The sequence below is a fragment of the Aegilops tauschii genome, chromosome 5 (genome assembly GCF_002575655.3).
Source record: "Aegilops tauschii subsp. strangulata cultivar AL8/78 chromosome 5, Aet v6.0, whole genome shotgun sequence".
Taxonomy (NCBI): Eukaryota; Viridiplantae; Streptophyta; class Magnoliopsida; order Poales; family Poaceae; genus Aegilops; species Aegilops tauschii.
In genome coordinates, this window is record NC_053039.3 from 339,771,074 (window position 1) to 339,788,794 (window position 17,721).

Below are 17,721 nucleotides of genomic sequence, written 5' to 3' on the forward strand. Positions count from 1 at the left end.
GTCCCAAGAAGGCCACCCCCCGGTTGAAGCCAAACTTGGCGGGCTCATCATTGTCAGCGGATTAGCCGCAAGCAGGCTGCAGAGGCGGGGCTTCATTTTTCGGGGCTCATGACCAGCTGGAGATGGGGAACGGACGCCGACGATCATTTTAGGCTAGTTTGGAGCCCGTTCTAGTTGAAATATGTCTAAATGCAATGAATTTTCTGTGGTTTAGACGAAAAGCATCTGGCTTTATGTAAATATCCAATGAATTAATTGAAGGAAATATGCCCTAGAGGCAATACTAAAGTTGTTATTTTATATTTCCTTATTCATGATAAAGGTTTATTATTCATGCTAGAATTGTATTGATCGGAAACTTAAATACATGTGTGAATACATAAACAAACACCATGTCCCTAATAAGCCTCTACTAGACTAGCTCGTTGATCAACGATGGTTAAGGTTTCCTAACCATGGACATGAGTTGTCATTTGATAACGGGATCACATCATTAGGAGAATGATGTGATGGACAAGACACATCCGTTAGCTTAGCATAATGATCGTTCAGTCTTATTGCTATTGCTTTCTTCATTTCAAATACATATTCCTTCTACTATGAGATTATGCAACTCTCGGATACCGCAGGAATACCTTATGTGCTATCAAACGTCACAACGCAACTGGGTGATCATAAAGATGCTCTACAGGTATCTCCGAAGGTGTTTGTTGAGCTGGCATAAATCGAGATTAGGATTTGTCACTCAGAGTATCAGAGAGGTATCTCTGGGCCCTCTCGGTAATACACATCATAAGCTTGCAAGCAAATGACTAAGGAGTTGGTCGCGAGGTGATGTATTACAGAATGAGTAAAGAGACTTGCCGATAACGAGATTGAACTAGGTATGAAGATATCACGATCGAATCTCGGGCAAGTAACATACCGATGGACAAAGGGAATTATGTATGTTGTCATAACGGTTCGACCGATAAAGATCTACGTAGAATATGTAGGAGCCAATATGGGCATCCAGGTTCCGCTATTAGTTATTGACCGGAGAGGTGTCTCGATCATGTCTACATAGTTCTCGAACCTGTAGGGTCCGCACGCTTAATGTTCATTGACGATATAGTATTATATGAGTTATGTGATTTGGTGACCGAATGTTGTTTGGAGTCCCGGATGAGATCACGGACATGACGAGGAGTCTCAAAATGGTCGAGAGTTAAAGATTGATATATAGGACGATAGTATTCAGACACCGAAGTGTTTCGGGGGGTACCAGGTACTTATCGGGTCACTGGAAGGGGTTCCGGGCACCCCCGGCAAAAGATATGGGCCTTATGGGCCAAGAGAGGGAACACACCCGCCACAAGGGGCTGGTGCACCCCCCATAGCAGGCTGATACGTCTCCAACGTATCTATATTTTTTATTGTTCCATGCTGTTATATTATCATTCTTGGATGTTTATAATCATTTTATATCATTTTTTGGTACTAACCAATTGACATAGTGCCAAGTGCTGGTTGCTGTTTTCTGCATGCTTTTTACATCGTAGGAAATCAATACCAAACGGAGTCCAAACGCAGCGAAACTTTTTGTGGATTTGTTTGGACCAAAGACATCCAATGGGCCGGAGAAGTGCCTGGGGGTGCTCCGAGGGGAGCACAACCCACCAGGGTGCGCCAGGTCTATAAATACCCCAATATTCCATAAACCCTAGGGGAATCAATGAAAATCAATTCCAGCCACTGCAGTGTCTAGAACCACCAGATCCAATCTGGACACCATCACGGAGGGGTTCACCACTTCCATTGGTGCCTCTCCGATGATGCATGAGTAGTTCTTTGTAGACCTACGGGTCCGTAGTTAGTAGCTAGATGGCTTCCTCTCTCTCGTTTGATTCTCAATACAATCGTCTCTTGGAGATCCATATGATGTAACTCTTTTTGCGGTGTGTTTGTTGGGATCCGATGAACTTTGAGTTTATGATCAGATTTATCTTTTTATCCATGAAAGTTATTTGAGTTTCTTTGATCTCTTATATGCATGCTTGCTTATAGCCTCGTATTTCTTCTCCGATATTTGGGTTTTGTTTGGCCAACTTGATCTATTTATCTTGCAATGGGAAGAGGTGCTTTGTAGTGGGTTCGATCTTACGGTGCTTGATCCCAGTGACAGGAGGGGAACCGACACGTATGTATCGTTGCTACTAAGGATAAACGATGGGGTCTATTTCTACATAAATAGATCCTGTCTACATCATGTCATCGTTCTTATTGCATTACTCCGTTTCTCCATGGACTTAATACACTAGATGCATGTAGCGGTCGATGTGTGGAGTAATAGTAGTAGATGCAGACAGGAGTCAGTCTACTAATCTTGAACGTGATGCCTATATAATGGCATTGCCTGGATATCATCATGATTATTTGAAGTTCTATCAATTGCCCAACAGTAATTTGTTCACCCACCGTTTGCTATTTTCTTGAGAGAAGCCACTAGTGAAACCTACGGCCCCCGGGTCTCTTTCTCATTTTATTTGCCATTGCGATCTATTTTATTTGCCTTTTATTTCCAGATCTATTAAACCAAAAATACAAAAAATACCTTGCTGCAATTTATTTTATTTGGCGTTAGATCTATCAATATTTACAACTCTCTCACGTCCGTTTGCCAATTTCTGGCGCCGCTACCCGAAAGGGATTGACAACCCCTTTTACACGTCGGGTTGCGAGTATTTGTTGTTTGTGTGCAGGTGTTGTTTACGTAGTGTTGCTTGGTTCTCCTACTGGTTCGATAACCTTGGTCTCATCACTGAGGGAAATACCTACCGTCGATGTGCTGCATCATCCCTTCCTCTTTGGGGAAATACCGACGTAGTTCAAGCAGGCATCAAAAGGAATTTCTGGCGCTGTTGCCGGGGAGGATCTTCAACGTCTACCAGGTTCCTAATCACAAATCTCATCTCCTCGCAATTTACATTATTTTCCATTTGCCTCTCGTTTTCCTCTCCCCCACTTCACAAAAAAATTTCCGTTTTATTCGCCCTCTTTTTCGTTCGCCGTTTTCTTGCCGGATCTGTTTTTGAGTGCAATCTTGTTGCGTAGTCACCATGACTCAAGAGAACACCAAGTTGTGTGATTTCTCAAATACCAACAACAATGATTTTATTGGCACTCCTCTTGCTCCTCCCGCCACTAGTGCGGAGTCTTGTGATATTAATACTGCTTTGTTGAATCTTGTTATGAAAGATCAATTTTCTGATACTCCTAATGAGGATGCCGCGTCCCATCTTAAGACATTTGTGGAATTATGCGATATGCAAAAGAAAAAAGATGTGGACAATGATGTTGTGAATATGAAATTATTTCCATTTTCCTTGCGTGATTCTGCAAAAATTTGGTTTTCTTCTTTGCCTCGCAATAGTATTGATTCTTGGAACAAGTGCAAAGATGCTTTCATCACTAAGTATTTTCCGCCCACAAAAATTATTTCCCTTAGAACCCAGATCATGAATTTCAAGCAACTTGAACATGAGCATGTTGCACAATCTTGGGAAAGGGTGAAAATGATGCTAAGGAATTGCCCAACTCATGGGTTAAATCTTTGGATGATCATACAAAAATTTTATGCGGGGTTGAATTTTGTTTCTCGTAATCTTTTAGATTCCGCCGCGGGTGGGACTTTTATGGAAATTACTTTGGGTGAAGCCACCAAATTGCTTGATAATATCATGGCAAATTATTCACAATGGCACACCGAAAGAGCTCCTACTAGTAAAAAGGTTAATTCGGTTGAAGAAATTTCTTCTTTGAGTGAAAAAGTTGATGCTCTTATGAAATTGGTTGCTAGTAAAAGTGCTCCTATTGATTTCAATGATATCCCTTTGTCTACTTTGATTGAGCAAAATAGTGATGCCATTGATGTGAACTTTATCTCGCGAAACAATTTCAATAACAATGCTTATAGAGGTAATTTTAATCCTAGGCCTTTTCCTGGTAATTCCTCTAATAATTATGGTAATTCCTATGGAAATCCTTCTTATAATAATAATAGGAACACCTCTGATCTTGCGAATAATATTAAAGAATTTATCAACACGCAAAAAAATTTCAACACTACCATAGAAGAAAAGTTGAATAAGATTGATGATTTGTCTAGAAGTGTTGATAGAATCTCTCATGATGTTGGAAATCTCAAGATGAAAATTTTTGTGCCTAAAGTAGAGGAATTAATTAAAGCTCTTTATGTTTCTATGGATGAAAGTAAGAAAAGAACCGGTATGCTTAGAGCTAGAAGAGAATTTTTAGAAAAAGTTTTCTAGTGATTGCTTTCATAAAAGTGATGAAAATCTGAAAATGATTGGTATTTCCTCTATTGATTCATTGTTTAGTAAAGTTAAGATTGATGATAAAGGGACTGGAGAAGAGTCAAATTTAGCTAGAAGGCGTCCCGATAATTCAGAGGGTGAAAATCTTGTTGAGAAAATTGATTAAAGTGGGTTTGAAGAGGTCAAGACTTTAACTAGTGATGTGCCCACTCTTTTGGATTACAAAGACTTTAATTATGATAGTTGCTCTTTGATTGATTGCATTTCTTTGTTGCAATCCATGATAAATTCACCCCATGCTTATGAAAAAAATAAAGCTTTTACTAAACATATTGTTGATGCTATGATGAAAGCTTTTGAAGAAAAGTTGGAATTAGAAGTTTCAATTCCTAGAAAATTTCATGATGAATGGGAACCTACTATCAAAGTCAAGATTAAAAATTATGAGTGTTTTTCTTTATGTGACTTGGGTGCTAGTGTTTCTACAATCCCGAAATCTTTATGTGATGTGCTTGGTCTTACCGATATTGAAGAGTGTTCTTTAAATTTGGACTTGGCGAATTCCACTATTAAAAAGCCTATGGGAAGAATTAATGATGTTCTTATTCTTGCAAATAGTAATTATGTGCCCATAGATTTATTGTTCTTGATATTGATTGCAATCCGTCTTGTCCAATTATTCTTGGTAGACCGTTTTTACGCACTATCGGTGCCGTGATTGATATGAAAGATGGCAATATTAAATTTCAATTTCCACTAAGGAAGGGAATGGAAAACTTCCCTAGAACAAGAATTAGGTCACCATATGAATCAATCATGAGGGCATCCTATGGATCTCGAAACAAAGATGACAAAGCTTAGATCCTTGCTTTATGCCTAGCTAAGGGCATAAAACGATAGCGCTTGTTGGGAGGCAACCCAATGAATAAAATTTATTTTTGCCTTTTGCTTTCTGTTCTTGAGTGTTAGCACAATTATGCTACTGTTATGACTGTGTTTTTTTGTGTTTTAATTAGTGTTTGTGCCAAGTAAAGCCTTTAGGATCTTCTTGGGTAATAGTTGTTTGATCTTGCTGAAAAACAGAAACTTATGCACTCATGAAAACAATTTTCATAAATTACAAAAATGTTCTTTTGCCATGATTATTTTTGCAGAGGATTAATATACAAATTTCTCAGGTTTTCCTAATTTCTAAAGATTTTTTGGACTTTCAGAAGTACTCGAAATATTCAGATTTCTACAAACTGTTCTGCTTTTGACAGATTTTGTTTTCTTTGCGTTGTGTGCTTATTTTGATGATTCTATGGTTTTCTTTGATGAGTTTTTGCCATAGAAAAGTTGGAATAGAGTAGATATAATGAAAAAAATAAAATATGAATTGGTTTGCTACAGTACTTATAGTAGTGATTTTCTTTCTTATACTAACGGATCACACGAAGGTTTTGTTGAGTTTTGTGTGATTGAAGTTTTCAAATTTTGGGTTATCTTACGATGGATGAAGGAATAAGGAGTAAGAAGAGCCTAAGCTTGGGGATTCCCATGGCACCCCAAGTTATTATCCAAAAAGAAGAAGCAACTAAGCTTGGGGGTGCCCCGAGAGGCATCCCCTCTTTCTTCTAACGACCATCGGTATTTTACTCGAAGCTATATTTTTATTCGTCACATACTATGTGTTTTGCTTGGAGCGTCTTGTATGATATGAGTCTTTGCTTGTTTTGCTTTGTGTTCTAAGTCATGATTCCTTGCTGGACACACCTATTTGAGAGAGCCAAAATTATGCCATGACTTGTTAGAATAGCTCTCTATGCTTCACTTAAATTTTTATGAGCTATGGTTTTGCTCTAGTGCTTCACTTATATCTTTTTGAGCACGGTGTGCTTTAGTATTTTTGAAGAAATGCTCTCTTGTTTCACTTAGATTTGTTCGAGAGTTAGTAAATTTTTCAATAAATTCTCTCTTGCTTCACTTAAATTATTTTGAGAGAAAGAAATATCATGCTCATGATCTTCACTTACATTTGTTTGAGCCTACCAAAAGCAACACATGAAAATTAGTCCCAAAGTGATAGACATCCAAGGAGGATATAATAAAAACTTTCATGAAGATCATTGGACAAAATAAACTTGATTCTTAATAATAGTCTTGAGATATGATGATGTGATATGTGAGTCATGTTGATGAGTAATTATGCTTTAGTAAGAATATTGGTGTTAAGGTTTGTGATTCCCTATGCAAGCACGAAAGTCAATAGTTATGCAATGAAATTACATCCTACTTGTGGTGCATTATTCGGTGTTAATTATGCTTAATGCTCGCTTATGAGATTATTCGTTTCTTGGTTGGTCGCTTCTCAATCTTTTGCTAGCCTTCATTTTTTGCACTAAGTATGATCACTACTTGTGCATCCAAAATCCTTTAAACCAGTTTTGCCACATGAGTCTACTATACCTACCTATATGTGGTATTCTTTTTCCGTTCTAAGCAAATTTGTATGTGCCATCTCTAATTTTCGAAATAACTTTCTCTTTTGTGTGCTCGTACCGCTCGCGAGGCGGTGAGGGGTGGCCAATATTTTCCATGCTAGATGTGTTATTTTCACGATGAGTGTTTATTCACTTGTCATTGCATGAGAGTAAGGCAAAGGTATTAGGGATGCCCAGTCCCGAAATGAAAAAATGAATTTACTTTATGTTGTCAAATAATAAATTCCTTGGAAAGTGTTTGTATGGAAGGCAACCGTGGATTTGGCTAGCCATGGAAAGTGAAAGTATGGTGGAAAAAGGAATACACTTTATTTTCTGTTTGGGAACCACCTATGATATATCTAGCATAGAAAGTGTTGGGAGCTCTAAGTCATTTTCGTTGGTGGGAAAAATATGCCTCTCAAAATGTTTTTATCTCTCAATTTTCGCTTTGAGCTCTGGCACCTCTACAAATCCCTACTTCCCTCTATGAAGGGCCTTTCTTTTACTTTATGCAATTTTTATTTTGAATTTGAGTCTCCATCTTCTCTTAGAAAGCACCAACTAGGAGGCACTATGATCGTACTTGAGCATTGGGTGTAGCTAATAAGCGAGTGTGTTTCATGAATGGATCAATGATTGAGCATGATGGGCTAGGGATAACTTATTTTAGCGTTGATATTCTGAAAGAAATGGTTGCTTGTTGATATGCTTGAGTATTTAAGTCTCATGTCAAAATTGTTTTGGAACATAACATGCAATTTCAAAAACAATTCCTACGATCAGGCAAGATCTATCTAGGAGATGCATGGCAACGAGAGGGGAAGAGTGTGTCCACATACCCTCGTAGACCGAAAGCGGAAGCGTTAGTTTAACGCGGTTGATGTGGTCAAACGTCTTCGTGATCCAACCAATCAAGTACCGAACGTACGACACCTCCGAGTTCAGCACACGTTCAGCTCGACGACGTCCCTCAAACTCTTGATCCAGCAAAGTGTCGAGGGAGAGTTTCTTCAGCACGACAGCGTGGTGACGGTGATGGTGATGTGATCCGCGCAGGGCTTCGCCTAAGCACTACGACAATATGACCGGAGGAGTAAACGGTGGAGGGGGGCACCGCACATGGCTAAGAAACAATTGGTGTGCTTTGGGGTGCCCCCTGCCCCCGTATATAAAGGATAAGAGGGGAGGAGGCCAGCCCTAGGGGGCGCGCCAAGTGGGGGGAAACCCGCTAGGACTCCTAGTCCTAGTCGGCCCCCCTTCCTTCTTTCGGAGGGGGGAAAGGGGAAAGGAGAGGGAGAGGGAGAATGAAAGGGGGCCGCGCCCCCTCCCCTTGTCCAATTCGGACTCCCCATGGGGGGGGGGGTGGCGCGCCACCCCTTGTGGGCTGCCCTCTCTTCCCCCTTATGGCCCATGTGGCCCATTACTTTCCCCAAGGGGTTCCGGTAACCCCTCGGTACTCCGATAAATATCCAAAACACTCCGAAACCATTCCGGTGTCCGAATACTATCGTCCAATATATCAATCTTTACCTATCGACCATTTCGAGACTCCTCGTCATGTCCATGATCTCATCCGGGACTACGAACAATCTTCGGTCACCAAAACACATAACTCATAATACAAATCATCATCGAACATTAAGCGTGCGGACCCTACGGGTTCGAGAACTATGTAGACATGACCGAGACACATCTTCGATCAATAACCAACAACGGAACCTGGATGCTCATATTGGTACCTACATATTCTACAAAGATCTTTATCGGTCAAACCGCAATGAGAACATACGTCCTTCCCTTTGTCATCGGTATGTTACTTGCCCGAGATTCGATCGTCGGTATCTTTATACCTAGTTCAATCTCATTACCGACAAGTCTCTTTACTCGTTCCGTAATGCATCATCCCGTAACTAACTTATTAGTCACATTGCTTACAAGGCTTATCAAGATGTGCATTACCGAGAGGGCCCAGAGATACCTCTCCGATACTCGGAGTGACAAATCCTAATATCGATCTATGCCAACCCAACAAACACCTTCGGAGACACCTGTAGAGCATCTTTATAATCACCCAGTTACGCTGTGATGTTTGATAGCACACAACGTGTTCCTCCGGTATTCGGGAGTTGCATAATCTCATAGTTAAAGGAATATGTATAAGTCATGAAGTAAGCAATAGCAATAAAACTTAACGATCATTATGCTGAGCTAATGGATGGGTCTTGTCAGTCATATCATTCTCCTAATGATGTGGTCCCGTTCATCAAATGACAACACATGTCTATGGTCAGGAAACTTAACCATCTTTGATTGACGAGCTAGTTAAGTAGAGGCATACACACTTTGTTTTGTCTATGTATTCACACATGTATCAAGTTTCCGGTTGATACAATTTTAGCATGAATAATAAACATTTATCATGATATAAGGAAATATAAATAACAACTTTATTATTGCCTCTAGGGCATATTTCCTTCAGTCTCCCACTTGCACTAGAGTCAATAATCTAGATTACAATGTAATGATTCTAACACCCATGGAGTCTTGGTGTTGATCATGTTTTGCTCGTGGAAGAGGCTTAGTCAATGGGTCTGCAACATTCAGATCCGTATGTATTTTGCAAATCTCTATGTCTCCCTCCTTGACTTGATCACGGATGGAGTTGAAGCACCTCTTGATGTGTTTGGTTCTCTTGTGAAATGCTAAGGCAATTGCTCTAGTATTGTCACAAAAGATTTTCATTGGACCGAATGCACTAGGTATTACACCTAGATCGGATATGAACTCCCTCATACAGACTCCTTCATTCGCTGCTTTCGAAGCAGCTATGTACTCCGCTTCACACGTAGATCCCGCCATGACGCTTTGCTTGGAACTGCACCAACTTACAGCTCCACCATTCAATATAAATACGTATCCGGTTTGTGACTTAGAGTCATCCGAATCTGTGTCAATGCTAGCATCGACGTAACCATTTACAACGAGCTCTTTGTCACCTCCATAAATGAGAAACATATCCTTAGTCCTTTTCAGGTACTTCAGGATGTTCTTGACCACTATCCAGTGATCCACTCCTGGATTACTTTGGTACTTCCCTGCTATACTTATAGCAAGGCACACATCAGGTCTGGTACACAGCATAGCATACATGATAGAACCTATGGCTGAGGCATAGGGAATGACTTTCATTTTCTCTCTATCTTCTGCAGTGGTCGGGCATTGAGTCTGACTCAACTTCACACCTTGTAACACAGGCAAGAACCCTTTCTTTGACTGATCCATTTTGAACTTCTTCATTGGAAAACTCCTTTTGAAGTATCCTTTTATGCTATCCAGAAATTCTATATCATTTCCAATCAACAATATGTCATCCACATATAACATCAGAAATGCTACAGAGCTCCCACTCACTTTCTTGTAAATACAGGCTTCACCGTAAGTCTGTATAAAACCATATGCTTTGATCACCTCATCAAAGCATATATTCCAACTCCGAGAGGCTTGCACCAGTCCCTAAATGGATCGCTGGACCTTGCACACTTTGTTAGCATCTTTAGGATCGACAAAACCTTCTGGTTGTATCATATACAGCTCTTCTTTAAGAAATCCATTAAGGAATGCAGTTTTGACATCTATTTGCCAGATTTCATAATCATAAAATGCGGCAATTGCTAACATGATTCGGACAGACTTAAGCATCGCTACGAGTAAGAAGGTCTCATCATAGTCAACTCCTTGAACTTGTCGAAAACCTTTCGCGACAAGTCGAGCTTTGTAGACAGTAACATTACCATCAGCGTCAGTCTTCTTCTTGAAGATCCATTTATTCTCTATGGCTTGCCGATCATCGGGCAAGTCCACCAAAGACCACACTTTGTTCTCATACATGGATCCCAACTCAGATTTCATGGCCTCAAGCCATTTTGCGGAATCTGGGCTCATCATCAATTCCTCATAGTTCGTAGGTTCATCATGGTCTAGTAACATGACTTCCAGAACAGGATTACCATACCACTCTGGCGCGGAACATGCTCTGGTTGACCTACGAGGTTTGGTAGTAACTTGATCCGAAGTTTCATCAGATCATTAGCTTCCTCACTAGTTGGTGTAGGCATCATGGGAACGGTTTTCTCTGATGAGCTACTTTCCAATTTTAGAGAAGGTACAATTACCTCATCAAGTTCTACCTTCCTCCCACTCACTTCTTTTGAGAGAAACTCCTTCTCTAGAAAGGATCCATTCTTAAGGTGTACCAAACAGTTTCTTTTGGGTATCCTATGAATACGCACTTCTCCGATTTGGGTTCGAGCTTATCAGGCTGAAGCTTTTTCACATAAGCATCGCAACCCCAAACTTTAAGAAACGAAAGCTTAGGTTTCTTGCCAAACCATAGTTCATACGGTGTCGTCTCAACGGATTTAGATGGTGCCCTATTTAAAGTGAATGCAGTTGTCTCTAATGCTTAACCCCAAAACGATAGTGGTAAATCGGTAAGAGACATCATAGATCACACCATATCTAATAAAGTATGGTTACGACGTTTGGACACACCATTTCGCTGTGGTGTTCCAGGTGGCGTGAGTTGTGAAACTATTCCACATTTTTTAAATGAAGGTCAAACTCGTAACTCAAATATTCGCCTCTGCGATCAGATCGTAGAAACTTTACTTTCTTGTTACGATGATTTTCCACTTTACTCTGAAATTCTTTGAACTTTTTAGATGTTTCAGACTTGTGTTTCATCAGATATACCCATATCTGCTCAAATCATCTGTGAAGGTCAGAAAATAATGGTACCCGCCGCGAGCCTCAACACTCATTGGACCGCATACATTGGTATTTATTATTTCCAATAAGTCAGTAGCTCGCTCCATTGTTCCGGAGAACGGAGTTTTAGTCATCTTGCCCATGAAGCATGGTTCGCAAGCATCAAATGATTCATAATCAAGTGATTCCAAAAGTCCATCTGCATGGAGTTTCTTCATGCGCTTTACACCAATATGACCTAAACGGTAGTGCCACAAATATGTTGCATTATCATTATCAACTTTGCATCTTTTGGCATCAATATTATGAATATGTGTATCACCACAATCGAGATTCAACAAAAATATACCACTCTTCAAGGGTGCATGACCATAAAAGATATTACTCATATAAATAGAACAACCATTATTCTCTGATTTAAATGAATATAACCGTCTCGCATTAAACTAGATCTAGATATAATGTTCATGCTCAACGCTGGCACCAAATAACAATTATTCAGGTCTAAAACAAACCCCGAAGGTAGATGTAGAGGTAGCTAGCGTGCCAACGGCGATCACATCGACCTTGGAACCATTCCCGACGCGCATCGTCACCTCGTCCTTAGCCAATCTTCGTTTAATCCGTAGTCCCTGTTTCGAGGTACAAATATGAGCAACCGAACCGGTATCAAATACCCAGGCACTACTACGAGCATTTGTAAGGTACACATTAATAACATGTATATAAAATATACCTTTGTTCACTTTGCCATCCTTCTTATCCGCCAAATACTTGGGGCAGTTCCGCTTCCAGTGACCAATCCCTTTGCAGTAAAAGCACTCAGTTTCAGGCTTAGGTCCAGACTTGGGCTTCTTCCCGGGAGTGGCAACTTGCTTGCCATTCTTCTTGAATTTCCCCTTCTTTCCTTTGCCCTTTTTCTTGAAACTAGTGGTCTTGTTAACCATCAACACTTGATGCTCCTTCTTGATTTCTACCTCCGCAGCTTTGAGCATTGTGAAGAGCTCGGTAATAGTCTTCTCCATCCCTTGCATATTATAGTTCATCACGAAGCCTTTATAGCTTGGTGGTAGTGATTGAAGAACTCTGTCAATAACAGTATCATCAGGAAGATTAACTCCCAGCTGAGTCAAGTGGTTATGGTACCCAGACATTCTGAGTATATGTTCACTGACAGAACTGTTCTCCTCCATCTTGCAGCTATAGAACTTGTTGGAGACTTCATATCTATCAACTCGGGAATTTGCTTGAAATATTAACTTCAACTCCTGGAACATCTCATATGGTCCATGACGTTCAAAACGTGTTTGTAGTCTCGATTCTAAGCCGTAGAGCATGGCACACTGAACTATAGAGTATTCATCAGACCGCGTCTGCCAGACGTTCAAAGCGTCTACATTAGCGGGAGGGGGCTTTTCACCTAGCGGTGCATCAAGGACATAATTCTTCTATGCAACAATGAGGATAATCCTCAAGTTATGGACCCAGTCCATGTAGTTGCTTCCATCATCTTTCAACTTAGCTTTCTCTAGGAACACATTAAAATTCAAAGGAACGGTAACAGGGGCCATTGATCTACAACATAGATATGCAAAAACTATCAGGACTAAGTTCATGATAAATTAAGTTCAATTAATCATATTACTTAAGAACTCACACTTAGATAGACATCCCTCGAGTCATCTAAATGATCACGTGATCCAAATCAACTAAACCATGTCCGATCATCACGTGAGATGGAGTAGTTTTCAATGGTGAACATCTCTATGTTGATCATATCTTCTATATGATTCACGCTCGACCTTTCGGTCTCCAGTGTTCCGAGGCCATGTCTGTACATGCTAGGCTCGTTAAGTTTAACCCGAGTATTCCGCACATGCAAAACTGTCTAGCACCTGTTGTATGTGAACGTAGAGCTTATCACACTTGACCATCATGTGGTGTCTCGGCACGACGAACTGTCGCAACGGTGCATACTCAGGGAGAACACTTATACCTTGAAATTTTTAGTAAGGGATCATCTTATAATGCTACCGCTGTACTAAGCAAAATAAGATGCATAAAAAACATCACAAGCAATCAAAATATGTCACATGATATGGCCATCATCATCTTGTGGCTTTGATCTCCATGTCCAAAGCACCGTCATGATCTCCATCGTCATCGGCTTGACACCTTGATCTCCATCGTAGCGTCGTGGTCATCTCGCCAACTATTGCTTCTACAACTATCGCTAACGCATAGTGATAAAGTGAAGCAATTACATAGCGTGTGCATCTCATACAATAAAGCGACAACCATAAGGCTCCTGCCAGTTGCCGATAACTTTTTACAAAACATGATCATCTCATACAACAACCTATATCACATCATGTCTTAACCATATCACATCACAACATGCCCCGCAAAAACAAGTTAGACGTCCTCTACTTTGTTGTTGCAAGTTTTACGTGGCTTCTATGGGCTTATAGTAAGAACCGTTCTTACCTACGCATGTTTTGTCAAGTTTGTTGTTTTAACCTTCAACAAGGACCGACCGTAGTCAAATTCGATTCAACTAAAGTTGGAGAAACAGATACCCGCCAGCCACCTTTATGTAAAACAAGTTGCATGTCTGTCGGTGGAACCGGTCTCATGAACGTGGTCATGTAAGGTTGGTCTGGGCCGCTTCATCCAACAATACCGCGGAATCAAAATAAGACGTTGCTGGCAAGCAGTATGACTATCATCGCCCACAACTCTTTGTGTTCTACTCGTGCATATCATCTACGCATAGACCTGGCTCGGATGCCACTGTCGGGGAACGTAGCATGCAATTTCAAAAAAATTCCTACGATCACGCAAGATCTATCTAGGAGATGCATAGCAACGAGAGGGGGAGAGTGTGTCCACGTACCCTCGTAGACCAAAAGCGGAGGCGTTAGTTTAACGCGGTTGATGTGGTCGAACGTCTTCGCGATCGAACCAATCAAGTACCGAACGTACGACACCTCCGAGTTCAGCACACGTTCAGCTCGATGACGTCCCTCGAACTCTTGATCCAGCAAAGTGTCGAGGGAGAGTTTTGTCAGCATGACGGTGATGGTGATGTGATCCACGCAGGGCTTCGCCTAAGCACTACGACAATATGACCGGAGGAGTAAACGGTGGAGGAGGCACCGCACATGGCTAAGAAACAATTGATGTCCTTTGGGGTGCCCCCTGCCCCCGTATATAAAGGAGGAGAGGGGAGGAGGCCGGACCTGGGGGCGCGCCAAGTGGGGGGAAACCCACTAGGAATCCTAGTCCTAGTCGCCCCCGTTCCTTCTTTCGGAGGGGGAAAGGCGAAGGAGAGGGAGAGGGAGAAGGAAAGGGGGGCCGCGCCCCCTCCCCTTGTCCAATTCGGACTCCCCATGGGGGGGGGGTGCCACCCCTTGTGGGCTGCCCTCTCTCTCCCGTTATGGCCCATGTGGCCCATTACTTTCCCCGGGGGGTTCCGCTAACCCCTCGGTACTCCGATAAATATCCGAAACACTCCGAAACCATTCCGGTGTCCGAATACTATCATCCAATATATCAATCTTTACCTCTCGACCATTTCGAGACTCCTTGTCATGTCCATGATCTCATCCGGGACTCCGAACAACCTTCGGTCACCAAAACACATAACTCATAATACAAATCGTCATCGAACATTAAGCGTGCGGACCCTATGGGTTCAAGAACTATGTAGACATGACCGAGACACATCTTCGATCAATAACCAACAGCGGAACCTGGATGCTCATATTGGTTCCTACATATTCTACAAAGATCTTTATCGGTCAAACCGCAATGACAACATATGTCATTCCCTTTGTCGTCGGTATGTTACTTGCCCGATATTCGATCGTCTGTATCTTTATACCTAGTTCAATCTTGTTACCGGTAAGTCTCTTTACTCATTTCGTAATGCACCATCCCGTAACTAAGTCATTAGTCACATTGCTTGCAAGGCTTATCATGATGTGTGATACGTCTCCAACGTATCTATAATTTTTGATTGTTCCATGCTGTTATATCAATCTTGGATGTTTTATAATCATTTATAGTCATTTTATATCATTTTTTGGTACTAACCTATTGACATAGTGCCAAGTGCCACTTGCTGTTTTCTGCATGTTTTTTACACCACAGGAAATTAATATCAGACGGAGTCCAAATGCAACGAAACTTCACGGAGATGTTTTTGGACCAGAAGGAACATAATGGGCCCTAGCTGCGCCTGGGGGTGCTCCGAGGAGAGCACAACCCACCAGGGCGCGCCCGGAGGCCCAGGCACGCCCTGGTGGGTTGTGCCCACCTCGCGTGCCCCCAGGACCGCCTCTTTGCTCTATAAATACCCCAATATTCCAGAAACCCTAGGGGAGTCGACGAAATATTGATCCAGCCGCCGCAGAGTCCAGAACCACCAGATCCTATCTAGACACCATCTCGGATGGGGTTCACCACCTCCATTGGTGCCTCTCCGATGATGTGTGAGTAGTTCTTTGTAGACCTTCGGGTCCGTAGTTAGTGGCTAGATGGCTTAGTTGTCACAGCCTTAGAATAATGCTTGTAATTAGTGGCATTGCATCCATGCATCATGTTTAAATTTTGTTAAACTTGAAATGGGGATGTTCAAACCCTAGCACCAAATAGAATTCAACCAGGCTCAATTTGAAATCTTTTCAATGAACCCAAAGTGCCTACAGAAAAGTTCATAATTTTTGATGAAGGTGAAAACCTCTGCCAAAAATGATGAACATATTTCTAGGACATTCTCGATTTTTGAATTAACTCATATTGTATTTGAATTGGGGCATTTAAATCCTATAAATATTTTAAATGCTCTAATAATTCTGAAACTAGTTGAGGGTTGTTGGGAATAATTTCAACATTGCCCACAAATATTCTCCGGAGTTTTAAAAATGGTTTAGTATTTTTACTAAGTCGAAACAAAACAGAATAAATAGAAAACAGAAAGAATTAGAAGAGAGAGAGAGAGAGAGAGAGAGAGAGAGAGAAGGACTCACCTGGGCCACTTACCTGACCTGGCACAGTGCCGGCCCAGCCCACTGGCGCCTGCCAGTCGTCTTCCATCGTGCCAGGAGGACAACGCGTGTAGCCGACGCGCGCGAGCACGCGCCTCGCCACCTCCTGCTTGCCGCTTCGCCCTGTGCCTCTCTGGATGAAGCCACACAACCCCTAGAACCCCCTCGGCCTCTCCCTCATGATCCTCCCCTTCTCTGCTCTCTCACTCACACGCACCCGAGCGGCCCCGTCGCCGTCGTCCACCGCTCGCATAGCCACCGGCCTCCCCTACGCCCCTAGACACGCCCCTGAGCCCTATGACGACATCCTCGTCTTCTCCATCGAGTCAAGCAACACCGGGTGCCCGGCCGCCACCACCGTCGTCTTCAACTTCGGCCTCTGAGATCGCTGCCAATGCCCCGACGTCTCCGACCTCTGCCGAGCCCACTGAGACGCATCCTGTGATAATCCCCAAGTGAAGGGAATCATCGTAGCAATTCCCAAAGGTGGAGGTGATAAGTATGGAGTGTCGAACCCACAAGGAGCTAAAGGTAAGATCAATATTCTCTCAAGCCCTATCTGCCACTGATACGACTCTACGTATACCGAACGTTTGCTTCCAACTAGAAACGAGAAATAAAAGTACGTTGTGGCTATGCAGAGGATAACTTTGCATGATACCGGAGAGCTAAAATATAAAAGTAGGTGCTGTTATCATAAAGTTAGAATATATTACTAAATATTATAAATAGCGAGTGTGGAATAATGATGGATCGGTGTGTGGAAATGTCCTAGGCAATTGTTAACAAGACCGGTAGTCGTCATTGCAATTTCATATGAGGGAGAGGCATAAGCTAACATACTTTCTCTACTTGGATCATATGCACTTATGATTAGAACTCTAGCAAGCATCCGCAACTACTAAAGATCATTAAGGTAAAACCCAACCATAGCATTAAAGCATCAAGTCCTATTTATTCCCATACGCAACAACCCCCTTACTCGGGTTTGTGTTTCAGTCACTCACCAACCCACTATAAGTGAATCATGAACGTATTGCAACACCCTACAGCGGGAATCCCTCACGCTTGCGCGACATGGAGGGCACCATAGGACAGCACCAAAATAAAACATACAACTCG